This window comes from Rousettus aegyptiacus, unplaced genomic scaffold, assembly GCF_014176215.1.
Source record: "Rousettus aegyptiacus isolate mRouAeg1 unplaced genomic scaffold, mRouAeg1.p scaffold_m13_p_2, whole genome shotgun sequence".
Lineage (NCBI taxonomy): Eukaryota > Metazoa > Chordata > Mammalia > Chiroptera > Pteropodidae > Rousettus > Rousettus aegyptiacus.
In genome coordinates this window covers 150,590,809-150,615,612 of record NW_023416295.1, presented here as the reverse complement: position 1 = coordinate 150,615,612, position 24,804 = coordinate 150,590,809, and the positions used below count along the sequence as shown (strand labels likewise).

General features: G+C 34.4%; 1 protein-coding gene across 4 annotated transcripts in view; it reads right to left on the bottom strand.

Annotated features, from left to right (window-relative positions):
- The window catches only part of EPS8 (epidermal growth factor receptor pathway substrate 8), a 149,296-nt gene that overhangs the window by 89,703 nt on the left and 34,789 nt on the right, over positions 1-24,804 (bottom strand). For 2 of the 4 annotated variants that reach the window (XM_016140560.2, XM_016140563.2), the window contains exon 2: positions 16,298-16,368. The gene's annotated coding sequence lies outside the window, so the exon portion shown is untranslated. Of the gene's footprint in view, positions 1-123; positions 5,248-16,297; positions 16,369-24,804 lie in introns of those variants that run through there. The other 2 variants (XM_016140559.2, XM_016140561.2) reach the window with 2 other exon arrangements.

The following is a 24,804-nucleotide window of genomic DNA, read 5'->3' as shown; positions in this document are numbered from 1 at the left end:
CAAAGGGCTTACTGAGAATAAAAGTATTACTACATGTTTCAAAGTCTACAAATATCCTCTATAATCATAATGCCTTTGAGAGCTCTCCTTAGCAAAGAAAATATTCCACAAACTCAAACTTACCTACCCACACAGTCCAGGCTTAACTCCTTTAAGCAATTCTCCAGAGCAATGCTAAGAAGACATTTCTCTCAGTTCACCCTTGGTGTCAAGTGACCTTTGGTGTATCCGCAGAAAGGGTGGGACTAACTGGAAGCTACAGTTTCAGTAAGTACTTCACTGAACAAAGTCTCTCCCTAGGTTTCTCTAAGGCGTTAAGTAAGATTTCCTAATCTTGTTAAGTGAGTAAACAAAGCCACAACTACATTTCCGACTCTTCCCTAGGTTAGCAAGATAAAGCTTTAAAGGGTACAGATGATGGCTAACACTGAGAACCTACTATGTGCTCTAAGCTAACACTAAACACACATTATTATAACTCCCATTTTAAAGAGGCGGAATTGGAAGAACAGAGGTTAATAGGCAACTTATAGAAACTCCAGATACAGCGATATGGTCAACGAAGCTAATGAAGAAGATTTTCCACTATATCATATTAAAAAAAAAAATTTAAAAAGAGTGTAACAAAATTTAAAAATTAAATATACAGCTTTACTTGAAATAATAATAATAATAATAAAAAAATCCCCTAGTACAAATCCAAAAATAGAACTGATGGCCAAAGTGGTAAGCAGAAAAACAAATACTTCCAACTATGGCTGCCAGGAATGATCAATGGAGTCTCCTTAGTGCTTAAGACTAATTGAAATTGGTAAGATGCCCTTTCAAGGAGAAGAGATCAGAATACACGGCTCTCTCTCAACAGAGAAGCGTTAAGCTAGATTTCTGGCCTCAGTTTCTTCCAATACAGTATACAACCTGCACAACTGTGTGTAGAAGCCCTGGTGCCCATATAGGGACAGAGAAGAGGTATTAGGGTTACAGGGTATAAAACTGGTACTGAGATCTCTCTATAAAACCAGAGCTGTCTTCAAAGGGCTACAATCACAATTAAAGATGCTGAAGGAAGAGCATAAATCCACCCATTGTCTTAGACTTCAAGGGAGCTTGTCTCTGAGAATCTGAATGAGAAGGCAGGAGAAACGTTACGACCAGAAATGAAAACTCTAAGCCTGCGTCACAACAGTGTTGAAGTTTGACTCTTATTTGTACAAGAATCTCCAAGCTAAGAAATTAAGATAAATTTAGTCCTGGGCTATCTGGAATGAGAATCTGGAATGAACAAATATAAAACAACTTTAAAATAACACTCCATAAACAAGGCCACATGGGATTTCTACAAGCTGGACAAACAAAACTAAACGAAGACAAAAACAAAAATAAAATCCCCTGAAGAAGAATTTATAATGGAGAAATTACAAAGTATGTGGGAAAATAATTTACTGTGATGATTGAACATTAACAGATATACCAAACAAAAAATTTTGTATTCGACTAATTTTTCACTGTGAAAATGCCCCAATAAAGCATAATTATTAAAGAAATGGAGTAAGAAAATAACATATAAAGAATAGGGAACTGAAAAAAACAGGTAAGTTTTACAAAAACCAAACAATTTTTTTTTAAGATATACACATTTCTCTGCAAAGAGCACCCAGATTTTTCATCAGTTTTTGTAATGTAAAAAGAAAGTAGCTATAGATAGATATCTATAACTATAGATAAAATGTTTTAAACTTATATAGAAAAGCAGTAATCAATGCCAGAAGTCAATTATTTGGCAGAATCTATTCCACACCAACTTTTCCTCCCTACCATCTCTCAAGATCCTGACCACTCTGCCTGGCAACACTCCATTCCGGAAATTCTGACCCAACCCTCAGGCCATTCTGAAGATCTCCAGCACCCTCGCAAAAGATGAAGTGAAAACGGTGACGTGCCACAAAGAACCCCTTTCCAGGACTGAAGGATTTTACTCCCCAGTTGCCATGGTGCTGCCAGCAAACAGCCCTCAGCTATCAGCCTTCTTGAGAATCGCCTCGGGTGAAGAGTCTCCTCTTACGATCTCATGCTCCCTTCCCAGGGCAGCCCACATCCAAAGATGAGTTGACATATGGAATAAAAAAACTTAGGCCCCTCTCCCCAGCTAGAGACAGTGCTGAAAAACCATTCCACTTTCAAAGCTCCCACAAGGTCAGATCTCCACTAAGACTGCATGGCAGCCTGCCTTCCCCTCTGCCCAATACTGGTTTCTTCTTTCCCTTCCTTCCGCAGGGGCTGATCCCAAGAGCACTTTCTAATAAAATTCCAGAACACTAATTTCCAGCTCAGAGTTTGTGTCCTGGGGAAGAGAGTCTGCCCGCAACAGAGGAACTTCAGGTAAAAATGAGCAAGATAGAGGGCAGCATTATCAAGGGAGTGAGAAGAGAAAAATAATGAAGTCTTGATATCAATGGTGAGAACAACATAAAGTACTACTAATATACATTACCTCTTTGGTGATAAGACAAGTAGCTGAAAGGAAAGCCCTTTTTCAGAATGAAAAATATAATCGTAAAATTCCAACATTAAAATGTCAATGTATCATTTTGAAGAGTCTCTCTGAAGCCCCATGGGTCTGCTAAATGCCGAAAATGTTGCCATTTAGGAAAAGGCTCATTTATTCTTCTAAGACGGTCATTTTCCTAATAAGTTAAGAGGTGTATTTAATATCCTGCTGTTAAACTAACAGAATTTTGACATACCTTTTGGTTCTGAATCTTTGGTAAAGATGTTAAAGATAGTTTTAAAAAGTCTAATCTGGTAGACGCTGGTATTTGACTAATCATTATCCAGAATACTCATTAAAAAAACTGCATGGACTAAAACCTTAATCATTCATATGTACACTCAAGATACCAATGACATGAACAAATCTAAGCAAGGTTCATAGGTATTTATTGATTCTCTACCCTTCTAAGATAGGGCAGTTAACAGAAGTAGGAATGAGAAATACGTTTGGAACATTATAGATTTGATTACAACACATTTTTCCATAATTACTGAAGCTGGAAATTGCACACCCACACACTTCTCTGCTAGTAACTTTGCCCTACATTCCACACTTTGAAACTACAAATATGCAGACAGACAAGATAGTCTGTAGCAAAATGTGTCAACTAAGACGACTGGATCCAAAATGACGTGGTCATTCACATAAATTTTTAAGACAGCCAAGTAGAACGGATCAGCAAAGTCACAATCCACACAATCCACAATCATCTTAGAAGTATAAGCAGAACTTTACTCTCAGTTCCTGTACACTTCGGCCACAGTTCCTCATTTGTCTATCATTTCTTCCTCTCCTAAGATTCACTATCTGCTTTGTCTTTTCTAAACCAATACTCCTCTTTTTGACTTTAAAAATTTTTTAATAGCAGTAAAAAATTAATGGGCTACTAAAAAACAGAATCCAAAAGCGGTTTCTAAGTTGGTAGAATGACCAACCAAATGCTTTAACAACTTATCTGGAGAAGGAACAGGAGATGTAGTATAAGTCATATTTTGGGAGGATCATGTCTAAGTATTAATATATTCTAGGCATGTAAAGGGGCAAACATGCATGGTACGTGGATGAGAAGAAGAACTAATTTGTTCATTTAAAGAAGATTAAGTGAGTCACTGTGGGTTTGGAGCTATTGCTTGATCATAGAAACTGGATTAAAGATAGAAAACAAAAAACATACAAATGGGCACTTGGTGAATAAATAGAAATAGCAGGGCCAACAGTATTCGTTCTTCCCATAAAGTGGAAGAGTGAGGTCATAGTTAAATCTTTAAGTCTACAGATGGCTTGAGTCTCTTATAAGTTAGGGAAACACTGATTGAACAAAGATGAACTTCAAAATGATATAACGGTATACAAGTGCATAAAATGGTAATTTTGCCTTAAATTGGCAAAGTTGAGGTATAGACTAGCAGTAAATACCATGCAAATATATTTAATTAAGGATTTCAAATGTCATTTTCGACCTAGGAATCACAGTATAATTCCAATATGTAACGATCTTATTTGGCAATGTCAAGTAAAAAGCCAACAAAATTTTGAAGAAAATGATGAAAAAAAGGAAAAAAGAGATTTCTCATCTCTATTTATATCCTATAAACCAAAGACACATACAGTGTAAAGACCTCAGTACTAGGAAACCAAAGGCTTATTTTTATGCACCAAGTCTGCCACTTAATAGCCCTGTAACCTTGAGCAAGTAACTTAATCTCCTTCAGCCTCGGAGTTTGTGTCCTGGGGAACACAGACTGTAAAATGATATCAATGAGGCAAATTTGTAACATCTCATTCAGATCTAATATTCTGGAAAGTTTTCCTAATTCAAATTTAAAAACAGAAAATCTACTTAATTAGATTTTGGCTAAAACATAGTAACTGGCAGTTTTACTCTTCAACATGAAATGGTAAATCTTCAGAAAAATTATATTACCAGTCAGAAAACCTAATGATAAATGAGTAAAAATTATAAGTTGCTATGAGGACATCTGTAAATTCACCTCACAAATGATCAAGCAATGCTTTTTATAGAACTTCCAAGTTCTGCTGAAAAAGTCCCATTTAAATACAGATTCTGCTAAACACAATAGGTACAAAGAATTTCCGAGAGACAGGAAAAATGGAAGCTTTTGGCATATAGTACCAATATTTCTCATCATTATTAAGATTTCGCTTAGAGCTTCTTCATTTCACCTAACTCAGATAGTGTTAGCACTCCACATAACTGGCTCAGTAAATGCATATCAAAAAAAACCCTGAAATGATGTTCCTTATAAAACAGCATATTTCAAGCATAACATCATGCCCAAAACCTGTGCTTTCCATTAAAAGTTAAGGTCTAAAAAAATGACTGGACTCTTTTAGCTTATTAAAATCATGAGTGCTTCTGGATTCTTAAGTGTCATTTAAAAAGAAATAGGTATTTCATATAAGAGTAACAATCCTTCTCAACATTTTTGCCTTAACTCTGTAATACAGTCAAGATATTATCACATTAGACAGATAATGAGTCTTAACCTCTCCTAATTATAATCATGTGCTGTAGCACTAGGAAGGAAGTGAGAAAGGATGAAAGGGAGGAGAGAAATCAGCAAATACAGAAAATGAATGTTGATAAGGTACTTTCCTATCAAAAAAAATCAGAATGCCCAAGTTTAATTTCAAAGCATGTATTTACTGAAATACTGCAAAGAATCATATATATATACATATATATGCATACATATACATATGCATATATATTTTTTTTAACAAGCTAATACTGAGCAAGCAGCCTTGAAAAATTAAATCAGGAGGCATTACAATAAACAGAATGAAATACCTGTTTTCAGAGTAGCTGTTTAGAAAAAGCTGTGTAAATAGCTGTTAGAATGATATATAGCTTATGTCATCGTTTGAAAAAAAAAACCTGCAATTAAATTTGCACATCAAATGATCCTTGAAACTTGAATGTCACCAATAAATATGTATGTAGATATGGCTTCAATCAGAGGTGCTGAGTCAGTGGCATACAGAAAAACTGCAGTTATACAAAGCAATTACAGCAAGAATCCAACATGATCTAACACTGAATGTCAGTGGTACACCGACATTAAATTGCCAGAGGACATACTAGTTTTTTTAATTTTATTAAATTTATGAGGGTGACACTGGTTAATAAAATTATATAGGTTTCAAGTGTACAATTCTAAAACATGCCATCTATACATTATTGCATTGTGCATTCACCAACCAAGGTCGAATCTCCTTCTGTTACTGTATGTTTGACCCTCTTTACCCTTTCTACTTCCCCTAATCGCCTTTTCTTCTAGTAACCACCATACTGTTGTGTCTATGAGTTTTTGTTTGTCTTATTTGTTTATTTGTTGCTTTGTTTTATATCCCACATATGAAATCACACGGGTCTTGACTTTTTCCACTTAATTTATTTTGCTTAGCATGATATTCTCAAGATCTGAAAGTGATTTAATGTCTTTGAGTATCATTGAACCAGAGTTTGCCCATGTGGCCGAATTTAGCTACGGCCTTTGGCTGAAAAGTGGTAATACAACGGAAGTTTGCCTTGGTTAGGCAAAATGTAAAGGGTCACTTTCAAGCTTATTTTCGGTTGATAAAATGTTGATTTTCCAAACCAATTCTTAATCTTTTAGTTTGCATTTTCAGTGACAATTCTAACAGCAGTATGTAATTCCCCTGTATCCCTGACATGGGGCTCTGGAAAATAGATTAAATAAACCTATGTTGAGAGGTGTGGCGTGTTGTAATCAAGAGATATGGATGGGAAACCTATAACCTTGATTTCTTTCCCTCTGGCTTTATAATTTAGAATTACATAACCTCAAACAAATCATTAATAGACTACAGTTGTAAAGAACTCAGGTTCAAATAAATACCAGTGCTGTTACTCACAGATACGTGACTTTGGCCAAGTTACTTCACTAAGTCTGTTTGCTAATATATGAAATGAAATTAATACTGCCTTCTTCATAGAGACCAAAGGCATGTAAAAAACATAACACGGTGCCTGGTCAACAAAGTCATAAATGGTAGCTTAAAAAACATCACTCCTGCTTTGTGTTTTCTTTACCTTTTAAGCAATCTCCCTCAGAAACCAAGATGCTGTATCTTAGAATAATATCTTGTATGATGACTTTATCAGGTCTTTGATTACTTAAGAAAACTGAGTCTTTTCAAAATTAAAAGAGTTAAGTTGTGTTCACAACTATGTAACCTGTCCTGTATTTGCCTTGAAAATCTTTTTCTCATTTTGGTTAAATAGATCATTAAGCTTTATTTTATAATGATCTGTGATTCTATTTAATCAAGTCTCCAAACTTTTTTGTATATTTGACAAAATTCCCAAAATCGAATTCTAAATAAAATCTTTTTCACCCACCTTAAACTAATTTTGAGGTTTCCCAGAGGATACCTGGAAAAATCTCCTAGGGTTTTTCTCTCACCTTTGTAAAAGAGAGATGTTAAAATAATTAGGTTTATTTGTTATGTTAAATTACATAAGAAGTACTGCCAAACAAAAAGTGATGATAAACTCTCATAGGTTATACGTGTATAGACATATTATTAATATAGGTAACTTCCAGAAATTATATGATGTTCACAGATATTTGTCAATACCTGATTTGTTGAATTATTATCTTAAATTTTCGTATGCCAAAGAAATAACCAAATTTCCTTATTGAACAAACTCTCACCAGAATTTTAACAATGACTATTCTCAAGTCTTTCCGTTGTTCGCAGACAGTTTTGTTTTACTTTGATCCTTCCCTGAAGGTGTTTACAATCAGATACTGCGCGAAGCTCCATGATGGCATCACTTGCATAACTTTGAAACCATGAACTGGACTAAGAATTTCCGGAGCTAATGGAGAAAGCCAAGAGATTCATAAACTGCTAACCAAAGATCCAACAGAATGAGAATTAAATACATGGGACTGAATCAACTGATGTAAATAATCATAATTTTTATGACTTTTGTTTGAAGCTTTGCTGGTTCTTGAATGTTTTCTTTTCCAGATTTAAGAAAACCTTTTTCTCTTTTTCTGTTGAGCTACTTATAGCTTACAGTATTTTGATAAATTATACTTTTATAAACAGAATTGAAGCATTTATCTTTTCTCACTACCTGATTCTTCCAAAATTCAGAAACTCTGAGTGAGCATTCTTATTTTCATGGCAATACAGTTACTTGAATAAGTTCAATAAGAATCTTTTCCTTGTAACAGAACACAATTAGTTATGTTACCAAGGCTTTGACTGGTAGGTCATATTTGAGACTGATGTATACAGTATAGATATGATCAGACAGATTTAAGGAACTAAGGGTAACTTTAAGGAGTCAATGCATATAAAGCTCCCCTTCAAAAAAACTGTCTGCTATCTTGCTTACAGAGTTCCTACCTAACAGGTAAATAAGGAAAGTCACTTCCTGGAAGACCCAGAAACCTCCGGCTATTTGGGAGACTTCAAGAAGAGAAGAATTTGCCCAAGCCTGTATTACAGCCAAAGTCTGATGGTGAGTCACTGACATGGCTTCCTAGCCTCAAGAGGCTTTTAAAAGTCCAACCTGAGATTACTTATTAGGAGTTCCAGCAAAGCAGACTTAAAAAGAACCTATATGGTCAATCGCTATTCTTGTTGCGCAGATGCAAATAATCAGGCCAAGTTTAATGAGACTAAATTTATTTTGCAAACAAATTAGTCTTACTTAGATTATCTTTGATAGAAATAGGGGTGACTATAAAACAAATGTATGTGTCAATAGAAAACTATAGCACACCCTGTGGGTATTAAATTCTAGTCCTCTTCATTGTCTTCAAGGTTTTGTTATCTACCTATAAACTGGACTAAATCCTGAATCCATCTAGTCTCCTCCAATATCTAGCTACAACTCTCCAAATGAACATTTTCAATTTTTCTTTGACATTTCTAACTAAGAATCACTAAAAATTAAAACTGCCTCTTTTCCAAAATTCCTGCAAGCTAAAGCTGGACAAGTTGATATAAACTTCAGAGAAATCACATGTGGACAACCCATGCTTTGCTGGTTGGACCGCTCAGAAAGCTCACCAGAATACCTGATGACATCACCAGACACATTCAAAATACAAACCAGGAAAATATTCTATATTGCCACTGCCTGTCCACACAACCACCTGAAGATGCTTTGCGTACATCTAGAAATATTCTCAACTGACTACCCTATGGACCCTATAATTAAGTTTAAAGGTTGTTCTAATGATTAACCTTTTTTCTTGTTTCCATAGAAACATCCAGGTCTAAGACAATCTACTAACTCAGTTTCTACACTGTGAAACTTTTTGGGAGATTTTCAGACTAGGTAATGAATGACAGGGTTCAGAACATACTAGCCCAAAATATGGCACCTTGATCTATCGACTATTTTAAGGTGAAGGAGTTTGGGAAAACAACAGAAGCAGAAATGTCACTGTGACCTTCCCCCAGCGCTTCTCCCCAAAAACAGAACATAAAACCATCACGTGAGAGATGCCCTCCCTATACCCAGAGGAAAGGAGGATCCTTGTCTCTGAAGACAAGTTAACACTGAGAAGAATCTGAACAAACAGGCCTTGCTCTGTTTCCCCCAGTTTACTGGACTATGTCATGTTCAGTGACCTATATCATCAATGAACAGAGAGATGGATGATGAAAAAAATAATATAAATGAGGAAAAAATATGAATTTTAAAAATTCATAAGCTTTGTCAATAAATAAGCATTTATTATAAATTTATTGTGTCTTAAGCATTTGTTGAAATATGTCTCACATGAGTATGCTGACTGATTTATAAGACACAGAATTTGTTAATTAGGTTAATTTATATTATAGATACACATACTACATGCATATAAGCAATGCAGGTAGATGTATAAACACTGAACATGGCATAAATCTAATGAAATTATACTTAAGTATAAATGAAAGATCAGAAGATTTTAAATGATGGCCGGTGAGGAGTCAGTGATAAAAACTGAATTAACAGAAAGGTTTCAGGAAGCAAACTACCACTTCTCTTCCAGTAAAGTCACAAAGGCTTTCTGGGAGCTGATATCTGAAGATGACTTCACAACAGAAATTAAAGAGCCTGATAAAGCAAAAGGATGAGGTGTTTCTTTTTTAAGAAGGACAAGCTGAAGAACAAAAATACAAGCAGAAAAACAGCAAGAAACAAGAAAGATGATTATCGTCAAGGATGATAGAGTGATGGGATCTGGGGATGTGGCTGAGAATTTCACATTCATCTGTGGGTTATAAAATTCAGTCCCTATTCTTGGCAGGGAAGAAAATCTTTTAAAAAATCACCTGGAGAAGGCAGCGCTGACTTAGTAGAATTCAAATACAAAGTCCAAGTAAAAGCACTCAGACAAAAGTTCTATAGTAATTCATGCCAGGTAGATCTGTGAAAAATAGTAAAGAGGGAAGAGTCAGGTTTTGTCAAAAGACTGACATCTGCGAAGTGACAGCAAACAGCGAAGAGATATACATGCCAACACAGAATGCTTTCTTCCTGGAGGCATGAGTGATACTATGGGCTTTCCTCAAAATAATGAGATAACAATAAGAAGCAGGTTTTGAAGCAACAGTCTATAGCTTTATCTTTTTTTTTAATTTAAGTTGGTGATTAGTTTTTCTGACCACCCCCCCTACTTTGCCTCCTGAAAGAATGATACATAAAGATTTACTGAGTGCGTACAATGTCGTGTGTACTATATTAGGTATAAATGAAAATATACAGTCATCCCACAAGCGGAAATAATTATTATAATTTTATTAATGATGTAGAAGTAAAAAAAGGAAAATCTCTTTAATTCAGACTAATTAAATGTAAAATCATCTTGACTACTAAGAGTTATGAGTTAGAGAAGATATATCATAACCAGAATTAAACTAATTTTGACTCCTTAAATTTAAATTATTAAATAGACAAAATGACTAATTCAGTAAGTGGTACTTCAGGGTTTAAAATTCGCTAGCTCTCTTAAATTATCATTCCACTCAGAAAATATGATTTTGTTTGTTTAAATCTGAGTTATGTACTAGAAACCACTATTGAGAATTTCTCACAAGGCCTTTGGCATCTGGGGTTCTGTTTTCCTGACTGGTTTAATTTCTAAACATCTAGGACTTTTGACAGTGGGGTTTGCTATAGGAGTATTGACCCCAAGTAGGAAACTATCATTATATCCAGTTTGACCATCTGGCATATAGTAAGTATATATCTCCAAATCAACAACTCATTCTATTATCACAAATTCATTGTTTTGCTTTTGCTCATCCCTCCTAATTCTTGTGTTATATTTTAAACCTAATTGAAACACCTTAACATTTCTTTTAATGTTTGTAGGTACCTACAGATTTAACTTTAAGACAGATAGCCCACTGCCATAGCTTATATAAATACAGTAAAGCAAAGTATTTGAAATGTTGACTCATTAAAATAAAAAATGAATAAGTCTCATTTCCCTTATCAAGCTTTTGTCAATTTTCTTCTCCCCTCTGCCATAATGCTTCAACAAAAGATGAAAAATTTACAACTGAGTACAGAATAATTCCTCACCAGTTCTGATTGCAATAGAAACATTTAAAGCTATATAAAATGAGTAAACTCATGCTAGTTAGCACTGAAAGGAAATAATCAACAGATTAAACGCATTGATGTAGCTAATTCTGCTAAATCACCAGTTTTGCATTCTAACTACTTGCTTTTTAGTGATGGAAATCTAACTGGATGGAAAAATTAACCCAAAGTGTAGGCAACTGGTAATAAGAAAACATAAGTGAACTAACCCGGAAGAATCATGCCAACCATAAAACTAAGCTGACTATTCATTACCATGGTAATAACTCAAAACAGACAGAGAAACCAATTCATAGATTCCATTATCAAACCAGGGAGTGATTTGAGGGTGTGTGTATGTATATAATTTACACAGTGTCCTGTGCCAAACTAATAACAGTCCCAGAGAGGAAGCGTAAAGCAACTACAGTGATAACCCTTTCAATAAATTGATTCCTGATGCATGGAAAGGTAATCTTTTCCTCCAAAGAACTTTAGAAGCTGTTACAAAAACACAGCAACAATAATCAGGAACATTCTACTGGGTGCTGAGTTACTACCTGAATTCTAAAGGTCACACATACTCCTAATATAACTGTATCTATTTGAGAAGAGCACATGAAAACACAAACCCAATGTTTATGCTTTGTGACTTATCTTGAATACAAAAAGAACAATACGTATCTAAGATTACGAATAAGCTTAATGAAAATGACCATTTCAGAGGTACTATTTTCAAAGATTTTTGAAGCACAATATATTTTGATATCAAGCTTTAGTAGCAAAATATTCAAGCTAATAAAAATGTGCCAGAAGACAAAACTAAGAAAATAAAAAGACAACCCAGAGACTGGAATATTTACAAATCATATTTCTTTTAACATTTCCTTCAAGGCAAGTATACAGGGACAAATTCCCAGTTGTGCTGTTGTTTTATCTAAGAAAGTCTTTATTTCTCCTTTGATTTTGAAGGATAATTATGCTGGATACAGAATTCTAGGTTGGTGGTTTGGGTTTTTTTGAGTTTCTCACATTTTAAATATTTTACTCTATATTCTTTTCTTGTTTATATGGTTTCTGAAGAGAAGACTAACATAATTCCTCTAAAGGTAAGATGTTTTGGGTGATGTTAACCACTATAAAAAATAAAAACTAAAAGCCCTGTCTTTCCCTTTAGCACTTGACTCACACTGCCAACTTAATTTGACCAATATGTATTTCAAGCACTGAGCTAGGTACTTGAAGATGATCTAGAAAATAAAGATTCAATAAGATATATTGGAACTAGGCTGCTCGTGTCTACAGGAAGCTTAGAAACTCAGGGGCTTTACAACAAGTAGTTCTAACTTGAAAATGAAGCTATGAACTTTTTGAGGGCAGGGACATTATCTTTACTTTGGCCTTCTACTACTCAACCTTATTTATATTTATTTCCTGAGTTACTAAACAAGAGTTACAAACTTGACAATTAGGCGCACCATAAATGTATACCAGTATTAGTTGGTTTTGGATGGTTGCTCATCGATGCTTCATTTCTTGTTGATTCTATAACATAGGCGTCCCCAACACCTGGGCTATGGGCCAGTACTGGTCCATTGCCTGTGACGAACCAGGCTGCACAGCGGGAGGTGAGTGGAGGGCAAGTAAGCAAAGCTTCATCCGTATTTGCACTGGCTCCCCAGCACTGGCATCACCGCCTCAGCTCCACCTCAGATCATTAGGCATTAGATTCTCATAGGAACACCAGTCAATGGTGCCAAAAAGGTTGGAGACCGCTGCTATAACATAATCCCCATAATAACCATGCTTTCAAATTGTGATATAGCCCCCTTTTTCCCTTCACTGCTCCTCAAAAGATAACTGTACCTCCCATAAACTAAAAAAGAAAAAGATGAACTACATGACCTCTCTTATCTATAATGTAAATTAAAAATCTCCAATAATGCAAAAGATTAAATGTTGACAATTGCTTTAAAAATGGATTCACAAATGACTAGCTTCCGTTTGACATTTAAAAATTCCATTTACTCATTTCAGAATATGCAGGCAAAAAAATCTCAGGCAAAAAGGTGAGCCAGATCTCTTATAGTATCTTAAAGGCATGTCTTTATATGATATGGAAATAAATTCTTTTTGGATAGAATAACCAAAATGTTCTAGGCAACTGTTAGCCGAGTGTTCCACTGATTTAATCAAATCCCTTATACAGAAGCCTGTATTATTGGAAATGTTTATTCTCTCTTCAAAGTATTCTGAGAGTTAAATTCAGAATATAAAAATTTTAAATAAGTTCTCCACCATTTCAAATGCTTCACTCGGTCAGGACTTTTTTACCTCATGTGAACTTCGAGCTAAAGATTCAAAGTGTTAGAGTGTTTTCTGAATAGAAACATTTTTCTAGTATTCCCGCTTAAAAAGATTTCATTCAGTTTTACGTAAGCATCAGTAGTTTCAATCATCCCCAAAATGACAGCAAGAAGCCACTGGATGTGCTATTATCTAACTCCTACAGCTGTATACTCATATTCTGAAATGAAAAAGAAAATAAAGTATGTCTGTGTACAGTCAAAAGGAAGCTGGATGATTAATCACTATATATGTATATTCTTTAAAATCCGATTTCATGGTAGAACTTTTTCATCATATCCATAAAAAGGAAACACACACTGAAAAAATTAGATTTTTTTTACAAAAGTGGTTAATAACTATGTTGCTTTTGCAAGAGTAAAGAATTTAAATAACTGCCTACTCCTGAGAGCAGTTAAGTCTGAAGTTAAACTGTATATTTCATAAAACTCTAACATTATTCCCAGAAACACACATTAGTGACCAATTAACCCACTTTCATAAGTCTGTGGTAATCTCAGTCCAATTTGTTGACCCATCTCTAAGCCTAGACCTTCTCATTTTAACAAAATAAATGGTATATCAAAGAACTCTTAACTATACATAATTCCTTAAGGTGATCTACTGAAATAACAAGGGACCTTTATCAATACTGCATTCTGTTTTGATATCAACTGTACAAAAGTCCCTTTGAGCTTTACCATATAATCGTGATGACAACAAGGTGGAGCAGGAGAAACTAGCAATGAAAATAATTACCTAAGTATGTACAGTAAGTCTCCACTTAACATTATTGATAGGTTCTGTGACTTTAAGTGAAACAACATATAATGAAACCAATTTTAACACAGGCTAATTGACATAAACAAGAGTAACATTCCTATGACATCTCATTGATGTTATAACAAAGTGACACTAAAAAATCCATGTTATTCCAAGACCACCTATATTTGTGCTCCATACTATACTAAGCACTTTCTACATGCTATCTCATTTAATCCTAACAATTCTGATATACGTAACACTATACCCATTTTATAACTATGAAGTCTGTGGCTCAGGGAAGATACATGTCCAAAATTTTATAAGAATTAGACGATGAAGATAACAAACCCAGGCCTTTCTGCTATCTCTTATACTTAGTATTTTTTTTTAAATGGTAATGTCATGTTTTTGGGTTTTTTTTTGGGGGGGGGATTGGTCAATTATTTTGGGGGAAACCTAAATAACTTATAAGTGAACTAAACAGGCCAATTGTTTACTAAGAAGCAATATTTCTTAAAGATACAAAGAATAATAAATTTGCAATTGTACAAAGAGAACACAGAAGTAGTTGCCAAATGACTCAGACAAGCAATAAATTAGAGGTTAAAGTAGCTGCCAAAGAATTAAAACTGAGCTAGCTTTGAAGATTAAAGGACAGGTCACTAATCATTGTGAAAGGCCCTGAACACAACCCCCTCAGCCACTTAGCAGGGAACTGAATAATGAATGAGTAAATTGTGCAAGTAAAATATAACAACTTCCTCTAGACTAAGACACAGAGATGGTCAGTAGCTGCAACATTAGACAAAAGATGACCAAATCACCTAGCTACAGAGTAATGACCACCACACTAGAATAGGATAATACCTAACCAAGAGTATGGACATAAAAATAGTAATTTTACTACCATCTAACCAGTATTTCTATTTCAAGCTATAGGTAAATACTCTCAAACGATAGTTACTGGAGATACATATAGTAATCATATTTGCTAATACTATCCTGGCACCTGGAAAAAGCCTATGTATACAATCTGAGAGACCGAGAGTAAGAGAATGTGGAAAAAAGAAAAAAGAAAAAAATCTCAGCCCAAACAGAGATAAGATGATGATATGTACTTGGTGAGTTGAAGAACAAGAGAAATAATAAAAGTTAAAAAGAAAACCAACCAACCAGCCAAGCAAACGAAGAAAAAACAGAGTTAGAAGAAACACTAATTCAGTTTTACTAAGCTTCATACCACATACACCATAGTACCCTGATGAATGGGTAAAACTCTAGAATAGGGAAAAATCAGAACTAGATTTTATTTCCCACAGCAAGAATGTAAAAGTTTGAATGTAAAAATACTGAAAATAATAAACAGGTTTTTAATGAAAACTACATTTTTAGTAATCCTTAGATTAATAATTGCTTCAAAAATTTCCTAATAAGTAATTTGTTGTTCTAGACACTCCACTGCTTTCGAGACCATCTAATTGGTTTCCTTTCATTTGCTTTCCCCCACCACTTCTTCCTTGTACTTTTCCTCTTTCTTTTGTGCTTGCCAGTTTTTTTCAGAAAAAAAAAAAAAAATACAAGATAACCTAGTGGCATTAGGCTACAATTACATCCACAACTTTCATATTGAAAAAGATTCTCTGCATGTAATTGTTGATTCTCATTTAATTCCCTGTGACAGTTCACAATATTAATACCTTTACCTTACATGTTTCTTAATAAAAACTTTCATATCTAAGATCTCAATTTATTCTTACAACTTGTAATCTAGAAGGTAAGCAGAGCCAAAAGCCCTATCATTCCTATTTTTTAAATGAACAAAGTGACACAAAGAAGTCAAGTAACAAGTGCTGAAACCCCGAGGGCACCTGCAGCAGAGCCAGGTGTTGGGGGGAACATTCCTGACATCCTGGGTTCTCGTCACCACTCCACACTAATAACATTTTATGGATAATTGTAATATTTCTCTGAGTACATGCAAATGACGAAGTTCCCTAAGAAACGGCAGATTGCTTTAAATACACTAATTTTCCTACAAATGGACTCACCTCAAAAGTGAAAATATTCTCTAATCTTTATGTTTCCACTCCAGTCCAATGAGAGCCGTATTACAGGTGACCTGCAATATAAATAAATGAATAGAAGTGAAATATCTTTCATTTTGAAACATAGTATGAAAGCGATAGTTGTTTTTTTGCTTAATAAATACACTTCTCTTAGATTTTTGTTCTTTTTTTTAATCTAGATTCAAAATTATGTGAATCAAAATGATAAAAAGGAAGAAGATCATAAAAGGTCAAATATTGTGGTAGGAATGTTAACATACTATCTGATTTAATCATTGCAATAACTGAAAAGTTTTGAACAAACTAAGATTCTAAGACTTAAACAAGGATGTGAATCAAAGTCTCACCCCAATTCCCTCCAAGGTACTTTATTTGGCATCTTTTAAAATTTTCCTGGCATTTTACAATTTGTAAATTGAATAGGCATATTCAATTATTTCTTATATGTAGTTGGACTTGTATGTCCAGCTCAAGGCCTATAAATAAAGTGTAACCAAAGTATTTAAAATATAAACCCATATTAAAAGTACATGTTATTGAATGACCCATATATGTGTAACTTACAATGTCGTAAAACACATTTTGAATATATCCATTTCAGGTGTCTGAAAAATCCATATGCGCGGAAAAAAATTTTAAAGCTAAGACAGAGGCAAATACCAATAACAAGGACAAAGGGTTTGTGTTTTAAATAAAAAACTATCACTAATACCATATAATTTTTTAAAGCTATAATAATTAACAGTACTGACTTCTTCGTCACATGAGTCTAAAAGCAATGAAAATTGACTTTGGAGTATAGGAGTTCTGAATTTGAATCCCAACTCTATAAGCTAATAGTACAAAACACTGAATATCAGTCTTTCATTTTGCTTAGATCCAAATATAATAAAATCTCACTTGCCTAAAGGTCACACTTCAACCTAATAATGTCATAAATTAAAAAGTTGTATGGCTAGTTAAATAGATGCTACATAGTCTATGTGCTACATTTCTGTATTTTACTCTGAGAAGATGCCTTCAAGCTCAGTTTAGACCTTTTTAAATCTCATTTTTAAAAAAGTTCTAATGAAGTTGATAATCAAATTAATTCACAGCAGGTTAGAAGCACTGGTCAGAGGCATTAAATTTGAATTTGGGGAGCTAGGGCTAACAGAGGTAGCAGAAAAAAACAACAGCAGAAAGAAATTGTCACGTTATAATAATAATAATAATAGAAAAATAAGACATAAGGTGCCAAAAATATATATAAACCATCCTAGAAATATCTGATACAGAACCAAATAAGCATGGATATATCAAAAGCCTCAAATGATATACTATACTACAACCCAAATAAACAGTATGCAAAGTGATTGATTATATTCTGTTTAAGAATGCTAGAAAGTGCTTATAAGAAAAATTACCATTATAACAATTTAAAAGTAAATTTTTAAAAATCCTAACGTTTAAAGGATTATACTTTTTAACTCACATAGTAGATGGCTAGGAAATTCACTTGATTATGAATTTGAAAAACTTATTACTAGGCAAACCTGACAGATAAGATGTTAATATAGTTAATGGAACAAATATTAGGGGCTTAAGTCTCATAACTAATACCAAGCACTATATTAGGTACCACAGTATAGTCTCTCCCCTCAAAAACTCACAATTCAATAAAAACACCATCATATATCTAAATAAATTTTAATACTATTTAGTTGTATAACAGAGATTTATAATACTTGGTTGTCTCTTTTATTATGACGTTACTAATTGTTGATGTGCAATGCCTAGTACTTTAATTCAGTAAGTGTTACAAAAATGTGACTTTAAGAAGTCTGGAACGCATGAAATGGATGAGAAATAAATATATCAAATGCTCTGTGACATGGATAAAAACAAATATCAGAAGTTCCCACCCTCCTTCTTTCTACTATGAGAGTAAAGAAAAATGACAAGAGTTAACATTTATTGAGAGTTTATTATGTTTCAGGCTCTGCTGTAAGAGTCTAACGTGTATGAACTCATTCAATCCTTAACAACTCCATGAGAGAGGTTTCTGATTTAAAGATGAGAAAACTGAGGCACAGAGACATTAAGTAACTTGTGAAAGTTACACTGATAAGTGAAGAAGCAAAATTCTAATACAGGAAGTCTGGCTTCAGAGCCCATGCTCTTCCCCACTGTATATCTAAGGATTAACTAAATGCCTAATAATGTTACCATTTTATACAAGGGTCCCCATCCCTTGGACCAAGGACCAGTACCGGTCTGCAGCCTATTAGCAACTGGGCGGCACAGCAGAAAGCAAGCGAAAGAAGCTTCATCTGTATTTGCAGCCGCTCCCCAGCACTAGCATCACCGCCTCAGCTCCACCTCAGACGACCAGGCATTAGATTCTCTTAGGAGCACCAGTCCCTGGTGCCAAAAAGGTTGGGGACAGCTGCGATAGAAGGTATGCTTTTCAAAGCATCGCATATCGATTTTTTTTAAGAAGCTATTATCATTAAAACTGTTCCATATTCCTTCAAAAACGGTTATCTTGCATTTTTGCTAATTTATCAATACATGTTTAGTATTTGGTTCTATAACTATTCTGTATTCTCCAGGTGCTTTTCCTAAATGTGTCAAAACTTCCCTAATTATTTTTACCATTATAAACTTAGAAACTGAGAATCAAGCATTTATCAAAATTTTTTTTTACAAATTGTACAATTAGCTAAACAAATAGTAGATTAGGGGAAGTTTTTTCTATATATATGGAAATAGTCCAGATAATAAATTGAGATACAATTACAATTAAAATATCATACTTTGCAACTCCTAATGAGTTAAAGTATCTAGACATAACAGCTGCTAGCATCAAGCAAACAAAGACAACCACATATTTATTATATGTCTCCTGAGGAAAAAGAAATACCATTCATATAGCAGGAAATGAGGAGGATGAAGAGGGTGAAGGGAGGAAAAGAATGAGGGAGGGAGGGAAGGAGGGAGGGAGAAAAGAAGGAAGAAAGGAAGGAAGGAAGGAAGGAAGGAAGGAAGGAAGGAAGGAAGGAAGGAAGGAAGGAAGGAAGAAAAGGAAGGGAGAGAGGGAGAAAAAAGAGAAGAATGAAGGGAGGGAGGAAATAATGAAGAAGGAAGAAGAACCTGAATTTGATTAGGCCTCTAGATCTTTCAACCACTATATAAAAATACACAGGACAGAACATGTTAAACAACACCACAGAGATATAATCAACAATATCTAGCTGTGGGACAGTCATTCTACAAGACAAATAATCCAGTTTCTTCAACAAACAAGTTACAAGGAAAAAAAAATGGAGGGTGATATTATACGTTAAAAGAGATGTTAAAATACATATTAAGCAATCATAAAGGGTATTATCTAGACCCTGATTCAAACAAAATGAACATTAACTGAACATTTAATTCAACATTAATTGAAAATTTTACTACATTAAAGAATTATTAACTTTTAGTTTCAGTATGATTAAATTATGGTTATGTCTTTTTTAAAGTGTTATCTTTTAGAATAACATACTAAAATATTTACAAATGAAATGGTATCTCTCAGATCTATTTTGCCTCACTAGAGAGAAGAAAACGGGGAGACAAATGAAACAAGATTAGCCAAGAGTTAATAACTGTTGAAGCTAGATGATGGCTACATGAGGATTTGCCGTATTATTCTGTCTACTTTGCATATTTGAAATTTTCCACAATTTTTTAACCTGAAAAATACAGTACATAAAAAAATGGTACACCAAGTGTTATAACAGAAGTATTTTTATGAACAATTTAACTACATGTTGTTACAGGAAAAAAAAATTTGACTAATAATACTGTCTCAACTAGTAGACATTCCCCTCCATTGCTTACCTAAAATTTCATGTTTTGTTCTTAGGTAATGGCTGATTCCTTTATTAAGTACTGCTAGTACACTAAAACCAATTTCTTTGAAAATGGAAAAGTAATGACTGTTTACAAATATAAGAAAACTGCCAGACTTTAGATATTTTTCCTGCTAAAGTTTTTTGTTCACTTCAACCGGCACTAGAAAGACTCATGAGCCAGAATGGTAGCATAGATTTTGACTCAACTTCTTCAAATATGGATAATGCATTTGTAATTTATTGTATCATGAATTCTGTTAAGATACAGTTGTATTCAACATAAAAGAGTAAAAAGAACAAAGGCTCTGAAATTCACTTTTGGTTCTATCACATAGTAGTTTTATATGATCTCAAGCAAGCTCAAGTCCCTTCATCTGTAAAGTGAGGAAAATAATTTCTGGGTGCTGTGATATATTGGTTTGAATTATTATATACACAATGTATTCAATATACTTTAGTCTTTCATATGATACTAAAGAAGTATATATATTTCCTAGCATTGCTCCTGTTAGACAGTGTTTAATACAATGTAGCTGACTTTCTTAATTGTCACCATCTTATTGTTATGCTAGCTATTACTAAATTCGCTTCTCCCCAAATCCCAACACTATTTCCCATGAGTGTAAATGTTCATTTATAAAACACATTCACTCTGTTGGGCTAAGAAAGCCTTTTATACACTGAAGGTATGAATGTCTTTCTGCAATCAGCAGGACAAGAATTTACCTAAAACTTCTATTTATCTAAGTTGTGAAGATTTGGGATAAATAAAAATGTTTGAAAAGTTTAAAAAAGGGAGACTTTCAGTTAAATAGCCAAAGTCAAGTTACATTTTAATTAAGTTTGGTTAAGAATCAATTGCACTAAAAACTAGCAAAATAATTCATCGTACTTACTGATAATGCTTCTACTTATAAGAAACTTTTTACCCTAAAGTAGCAACAAAAAATGGCTCCCATCTAACTTATTGAATTGCTTAGAGCATTTTGCATGTAACTTAAAGCATATCAAGTTGTATCAACATATTCATCCATAGTTGGATTATGAGCTCCAAAAGGACAGAAGCAGACATTCTCTCTTCTGTCAACAGCACCTGCATAGTGCCTACCACCATCAGGTGCTCAATAAATGCTTGTTGAATTAACATATAAGTATATACACTTTCATTCCAAGGACTTCTGGACCAAATCATTTAAGTACTCCTTGGTTAAACATTTATGATGAAGCTGAGTCTACCAAACCTAGGAATAACACCTCAAGAGACATTCTTTGTGGTCTTATCAGTATCCCTTAGTCCAAAGAGGGCACGCCTAGTGCAGCTGTCTCTAATTCAGCACAGACTATGTATCACTTACCGATAGCACTTTATGTGCTACACTAAACACAGCACATATCTTTGTTCATGTGATCTTAAAATAACCTGGGAGGAAGTATTAGTGTTACTCCCATTTTATAGGAAAAGATGCTGAGGCTTAAAGAGGTTATGAAACATGCCCAAAGTCCCAAGGTCACAGAACAGAGGCGGTCTCTCCAACTGCAGTCTCAATCGTTGAGTCTCCTGAATAGAAGGCTAGTAAACAAAGCTTTTCAAAAAAGACTCTAAAAGTCCCTTGTGGTCACTTTAGATGTTTTTTAATGAGCTTTTAAAAAGTGATGTTAGTTTCCTTCGGGGAGCCCTTCATTTTTTCCTCTTATGTTCTCTGACACACAGGGACTCATCAATACACAGAACACTAACCAACAGAAACTACTCTAAGATGACAGCAGACAGTTGTGGCTTGGCTGGAAATCATGCTCAGAGAAAGAAATCTGAGAATTCTATAAATCTTGTGAACAAAAGACTAGGGAAACAAACAAACAAACAAACAAACAAACTGGTAGATACACAATCTTACTGCATAAAGGACTAGATAGTTATTAATGATTGAAACTTTTATGGAACTTAAAAGCCACAGAAAACTTAGAAATACACACACTAATTCACTAGATGGCAAGTTCTTGAGGCACAAACAAAGCTGTTACCAGAAAGCTGACACCAATGTGTCACGTAGATTTGACACCAAAATTTTCATTAGAGCCAGTGGAAACAGTATAGGCAGGCTAGTGACTAAGAAAGTCTTAAAGCCAAGTTTAAATCTCAGCTTTGTCACATACTGCATGGCTTTGGAAAAGATTCTTATCAACCACTTGGAGCCTCAGTTTCCAAGGATGTAAAATAAAAATAATATCTATCTTGTAGCAAAATTATGGCAAAAATAGTTAAAGCACCATGTTGTCCAAAAACATTAAGTCGAGCACATCTATGTGAACAGATAAGAATAGGAAAAAAAGATAACGTTCTTGAAATTCTTAATAACATCTTCAAATTTGTGTTTCATTCATGAAGTCCAATGAGATGATAAAGTTTGGCTTAGGACCTTGGTTTACATGCAAGCCCACCTTCCATCATCTCCACTCCAGGGCCAGTAACCAGGTTACAATAACTGGACTGCAAAAAGGAGAAGGTAGCATCACAGCCCATTATGTGGGTGACTCAGTGGAGTCCTTTTGCCCACCCCCAATCCAGGTACCAAGCAAATCTGGGCATGACCACCTGGAGGCCGACTTCCTGCAGTTTGGGGTGGCGGCTCATGGGAAAGGGAAATTCACTTCCCCACCCAAGCTAGACTCCTCCTACCTTTCCATTTTGCTCTGGGTCCTGCAAATTATCTAGCCTGCCCTGTCCTTCACTTTATGATAACAACAAAAATACTACCTACAAGAGTGATGTTTGATTAGCACATTGTCTTAAGTGTAAAAGCCACTGGACAACTATTAGCCATTCTGAACTTTGATGAAACCAAACTATTTTTATTACAACACCTTATTGGGATCAGTGACACTAAACCTTAGTGACTAAGGAAAAAGAAGTTTTCACCTACAATGGAGCTGAGCAAGAATGAAAACATTACTTGTAAAAAAAATAAGAGCTGACCTATTCCTGTTTGAACCCTATGGTATACCTTCTTCCTTTGCCCTCTTCCTTATTCAATTAGTCCTTAAATTTTTTACTGAAAGCAGACACTGTTCTAGGTCCATACAAGGATGAACCATGAACAGAAGAGTGAGTGAAATAGATCAGTAACAGCAGCTAATATCTGAGTGCTTGCTGTGTGCCAGGCTCTTTCTAAAGTGCTTGACATATTTAATAATTCAATTCTCACAACAAGCCCATGAGTTAAATAGACATACTATACTATTCTATCTTGAGATGAGAAAATTGAAACAGGAATAATCTGAAAAACTAGAAAATCAAACAGCTACTAAGCACAGTGAAGCCTGGATTCAAACTTAGGCAGATGATGACGATGTAGTGTGATAAATGCAGGAACACAGGTTATGGGAACATCTAGGACCAAGAATTTAAATAAACTGATCAGTAGCTAATAAAGTTAATAAATGTTTAAAAGTTTTAGAAATCCTTAGAAATTCACAAAGAGAAGGTAAACAAAGATAATGGCCCCTCTTTAAAATTTTATGGACCATATAAATAATAATAGCTCAGGTTCACCACATCTCTTAGAAACGTCAAAGCTGTTATCTTTGGTTTTACCCATACATATAAGTTTAAAATTAACAGATGATGAATAACTAGGCAAACGCATTGCCCAAATGAAATTAAGTAATATGTCAAAGTAAATTACAATCACATGTAGTCATATCATAAACTATCACAAAGCCCCTGGCAATGGCTGAAGGGTAACGCCATTTTCTGTAACACACAGGTTTTATATGTGGTTACACAAGCAACTAATACTTTAATTGGAGAAAAAGAAGCATCATACAATCACACAATAGGGTCACTAAAGGTCTTTTTAAGGTGAGTTTGCTCATACAAGTTAATTAACCAGATGTTTCATTGAGCGACACATGTAATAGGTAAGTTATTTTTTCTTGAAGCAAGTCTTCCCAAAGTTAAACTGCCCTCAGTTGCATTGTGTGAAGAGATTAGTCCTATATTACATGCTATCCTACTAGTCAATCCTCATTATCTGCAAGGTATAATTTAACATCTGTAATATCAGCCCCATATTCTTGTCTAATAAAACATTTCTCTTGGACGTCTCAATTTATTCAAAACTAAACCTGATCTTCCCCACAAAACAAGTTTACTCTCCAAATTTACTCATTTATTTTAATGGCACTTCCTTTCTCCTTATCACCCAGTTTGAAACTCTAGTCGTTACTGATTCCTCTATCTATTTCATTCTGTATCACTTCATACCTGGATTATCAAAATAAGTTTAACTGGTTTTCCTATTTCACATATTGTCCCCCCTTCTAATCCTTTTTCTAAGACTATTAAAATTTACTCTTAGAAAAGTGCTACTTTTATTTTCTATCATCTGTCCCAGAACCAACAATGGCAACATGAGGTAACATAACAGAAGCAACATTATCATAATGATCAAAAAGCCGGGGTTCTAGCGCCAATTCCTCCACCAATCTGAATAACTCAATTCGGTTTCCTTATCTGGAAAACATGAGTCCTGGGCTAGAAGAGCTCTGAGTTCCTTGCTTTGAGAACAACAAATCTTATGCTGAAATTCATGGTCCACCATAATTTAG